Consider the following 4,584-nt stretch of genomic DNA (forward strand, 5'->3'; position numbering starts at 1 on the left):
TAAGTATGCGAAGTATTATTTCCTTACGATGAGCATTACTTTTATCAGATTTTAGCACTAATACATGTGTATTTGTGTTCTTTTGCGTATGTAGTGTTGTGAAGCTAAGTATGAAGGAAAGAAGCCAAAGAAAATCGTGAATGCACTATTTGGTGAAACTTTGGAATGAACAAATGCGAAGACACTAGTTCGGTTCAAAGATACACGAATGTGTGCCAATCTCCATGTATTCAAGCAATTACAATTATTTGGAGGGGTACAAAGGTATACATGAAGTTACTGATCACAATCGGCCGAAAATCTGAATTTCAGAGAATCCACACGGGCGTGTGGAAATTCCACAGGGGAGTGTGGAACATCCACATGCCCATGTGGATGCCCGATTCCAGACTTATTTAAGTCGTGATTCAGCCTGATTTTCCAGATGATCTTTCATCCTTTTTCCCATCTTTTCTCCAACTTTTGGGAGGTCGACGGCTAGGGTTTAGAGACGCTTTGGCAATACTTTTGGAGTGGTTCTACGCCTTTGACAATGCTAGTGATAAGTGCTTGTGCGATATGAATGCGAAGTGTTCATTCCTTATGTTGAGCATTACTTTTCTCAGGTTTTTACACTAATATGTGTGTTTTTATGCTTCTTTTATGCAGGTAGGGTTGTGAGGCAGATATGAAAGAAATAGGCCAATGTGGATCATAATGCACCTATTTTGGAGGAAATCTTGCTAAGGTTCAAACGCGAAGACATAGGTCAGGTGTGAGATGCTAGAGTGTGTGCCAACCTCCTCGCATTCGAGTGAGCACATCCAATTGGAGGGGCACAAAGGTAGTCACAGTCGAGCATTCTGATTTATGCACATAAGAACGAGAGCTCCACCAACATGTATATCATTGAAGAAGCAAGTGATTCACGACGTAAACGTGTGCCCGTTTGCGTTATCCCGATGAAAATATGGAATTGGGAAGTTATTCAGGTCGAAGACTGTAGCAACAATGTAGCATGAACTGTAGCAGCAATATTCACAGCCGGCCTAGAAATCAGAGAAACAGAGAATCTACACGGGCATGTGTAAATTATCCACGGCCGTGTGGAAATTAGGCACGGGTGCGTGTACCGTCCACGCCCGTGGAGTCGCCCGATTCCAGCCCTATTTAAAGCCGATTCAGCCGCGATTTTGGTATTCTTTTCTCCATCTTTTCTCCAACTTGAGAAAGGGCTTCGGCTAGGGGTTTGAGTGGTATTGGCTAGGGTTTTGGAGAGGTTCTATGGCTCCGACATCATGCGTCGTTTGGAAGAAGGTTATTGGGAGAGCTTTCGTCGGCATCGATCCGGCGAGTTGTATCCTAGGCCGGACAAAGGATCCCTTGCGATGAGTAGAGGACTCTCCACAAGACCATTGACACGACCATAGAGGGGTTTCTTTATGGATTCATTGCTTTTACATTCGATTTCTTTGATTGTACTTAGCTCCATGGAGAGCTAAACCCCTAGTGGGTACTTGGGTGATTGTGAACCCTAGGATGTATTCGTTTCATTGAACTTCTTTATTATGCTTTCAATAAATTGATGTTTATTGTGAGTTCCAACCTTGAATGCTTGATTGTATGAACATTTCCCCTAGAGTGACACTAGGGTTGAGAGTTCTTCTTGGTAACCTTGTGAGTGAGTGACACACCACGAGCGTTAGACAAAGCTAGGTTGGAGAGGGTTGAGAGGGTGAGTCGAGAGGTACAGGAGCGTCCCCTTTCCCCTCCGACGTGATAGATTCTACATCCATTCCTTGAGTTCTTTGTGGCCATAATAGAGTGAATGGTCTAAGGGATGAACCTCCGCTGGGGCCTAGTTGCGCGTGCAATGGATTGAAGCATTGAGGGCATCTTAGTATCTATGGCTTAATTGTGGTTAGGGACCTTCCGCCTGGACCAAAGGGTTAGGTCTATAATTAGGAAGAGATTTATCACCTGGAATCCCTAGAGCTCATTGCAACTTTATTCGAGTGTGAGGTTGAGAGATTATTTAATCTCTCGTCCGGGACATGAGTAGAGTTAGGCATAGTTGACCTTAGATTTGGGACTATGTACGTAAGGATTTCAACGACTCACCATTACATTGATTAGGAAGCATAATAGAGAGTTCTTGCACTTGAAGCGATTATCTTAGGTGAAGCATCATCCGTGTACCCCATCTTTATCGATTGCCTTACCTCCTCTTTACTTTTGCTATCTCTCTTGTTGCTTTTATTGTTGAGAATTGAATTATTATCACACTCCTTATCATTGGTCTTTCACATAGCTAAGAATCAAATTAAGTGTTTTTACTCCCTACTCCCTGTGGATTCGACCCCGCTCACCCGGGATTACTACTTCGACAAACCCGTGCACTTGTGGGATATACGCAAGGGGATCTTGTCAAGTTTTTGGCGCCGTTGTCGGAGAGTTAGGCGTTTAGAGATACTTTGCACTTTGTTTTCTTAGCTAGTTTACCACACATTCTAATTCATATCTTCTTATTCTATCATCGTTTTGATTATCTTTTTCTTTCTTTTTGGTGCAACTCCAGGTTATGACCCGAGGGAATCCATCAATATTGATTGAAGGAGACCCTAAGCTTGAACGTACACTTAGAAGAAAATGGAAAGAACCTGTGCAAGAATAGCATAATCCAGCTGATTTGGAAGTAGAAGGATCTGAAAACATGGCAGAACAAAATGAGCAACAACGAACACTATCCGATTATGCCAGACCTTCAGTGTTGGGGACACAATCGAGTATTGTGCGTCCCTCGATTACAGCTCAGAACTTCGAGCTAAAGCCGGCATTCATCCATATGCTGCAGCAGTCCGCACAATTCAACGGTTTGGCCGATGAGGATCCAAACAGTCACATAGAGAGATTCCTCGAGGTGTGTGACATGCTGTAGATAAATGGTGTGACGGATGATGCCATTAAATTGAGAGCATTCCCATTTTCCTTAAAGGGGAGAGCAAAGCAGTGGCTACACTCATTTCCTAAAGCATCAATCACTACATGGGAGGAGATGGTAGAAGCTTTTCTAGCCCGTTATTTCCCTCCAGGGAAATCAGCAAAGCTTAGGAATGAGATCTCACCCTTTGTGAAGTTGGAATTGGAGTCTCTATTTGAGACATGGGAAAGGTTCAAGGAACTCCTGCAAAAGTGTCCGCAACACGGATTCCCGGAGTGGATGATTATTCAAACCTTCTACAATGGTTTGAACCTGAGTACAAGGCAACTCTTGGATGCGGCGGCAGGAGGTACCTTAGGTAGCAAGACCCCCGATGTGGCTCGTCAATTGATTGAGGAAATGGGGTTAAATAGCTACTAGTGGAACGCTAGGGAGAAGAAAAAGGTTGCCGGTCTCCATGAAATTGATGCGGTAACTTCATTGGTGGCCCAAGTGGAGAGTTTGAGTAAGAAGCTAGATCTTATAGCTTCGAATAGAGTTGCGGCCATAACCAATTGCACCAGTTGTGGTGGAGGACATGCTCCCTCCTATTTCCCAATCGTCATTGGTGATGTTTCTTCAGTTGAGAACGTTGACTTTGTAGGTAATGGCATGAGACCTCAAGGGAATCCATACAGCAACACCTACAATTCAGGTTGGAAGAATCATCCCAATTTTTCATGGAGTAATCAAGGACCACAGAAGACCATGGGGACATCGGGTTTCCAACAACAGAAACAAGCCCCTCAAGTGGAAAACAGAATTTCAGGCTTGGAAACCCGAATGACGGATTTGGAGAAGCACTTGGCTAGATTTGTTCAATCGGTAAATACAAGGTTTGAATCAGTCGAGGCTACACTTCGCAATCACGCCGCCTCCTTGCACAACCTTGAAAATCAGGTGGGGCAAATTGCGAAGACTCTCTCTGAAAGGCCACATGGAAGTTAACCAAGCAACACGGAAACCAATCCTAGAGAACATGTGAAGGCGATCACTTTGAGAAGTGGTCATGAGGTTGAAGGGAGGCTTCCGAGTGAAAAGCCGAAAGAACACGCACCCGAGGTTGTAGAGGTTGAGGAGGGAGTAAACAAAGAGAAAGGGGTGGCACCCCCACCATTCAAGCCAAGAATCCCTTACCCCTCTTGATTGAAGAATGACCAAGGAGATGAATAGTATAAGAAGTTCTTGAGTCTGTTCAAGCAACTCCACATCAATATTCCTTTTGTAGAGGCATTGGTTCAAATGCCTAAGGACGCGAAGTTCCTGAAAGACCTATTGACCAACAAGAGGAAATTGGAGGAGAGTGCTTCAGTGGTGCTAGATGCTTCATGCTCGGCGGTGTTGCAAAAGAACATGCTGAACAAGAAGAAAGACCTGGGAAGCTTCATCATTCCGTGTAACATCGGTAACTTAGGTGAGGAAATGGCATTGGCGGATTCATGGGTAAGTATCAACGTCATGCCATATACTTTCTTCCAAAAGCTAGTCTTAGGAGAGCCTAGGCCTACTCAGATGACTTTACAATTGGCGGACCGAATGGTACGCAATCCGAGAGGCATCATTGAAGACGTGCTTGTCAAGGTGGACAAGTACATTTTTCCGATTGACTTTGTAGTGCTAGATGT

At 44.2% G+C, this 4,584-nt stretch overlaps 1 non-coding gene across 1 annotated transcript; it reads right to left on the reverse strand.

Annotated features, from left to right (window-relative positions):
* Window positions 1-3,082: 3,082 nt before the first annotated feature.
* LOC120268020 lies at window positions 3,083-3,189 on the reverse strand. Its single transcript, XR_005538690.1, has one exon. It is a non-coding gene; the product is annotated as a small nucleolar RNA R71 (small nucleolar RNA).
* Window positions 3,190-4,584: the final 1,395 nt, after the last annotated feature.

The sequence above is a fragment of the Dioscorea cayenensis genome, chromosome 8 (assembly GCF_009730915.1).
Source record: "Dioscorea cayenensis subsp. rotundata cultivar TDr96_F1 chromosome 8, TDr96_F1_v2_PseudoChromosome.rev07_lg8_w22 25.fasta, whole genome shotgun sequence".
In the NCBI taxonomy this organism is placed as follows: domain Eukaryota; kingdom Viridiplantae; phylum Streptophyta; class Magnoliopsida; order Dioscoreales; family Dioscoreaceae; genus Dioscorea; species Dioscorea cayenensis.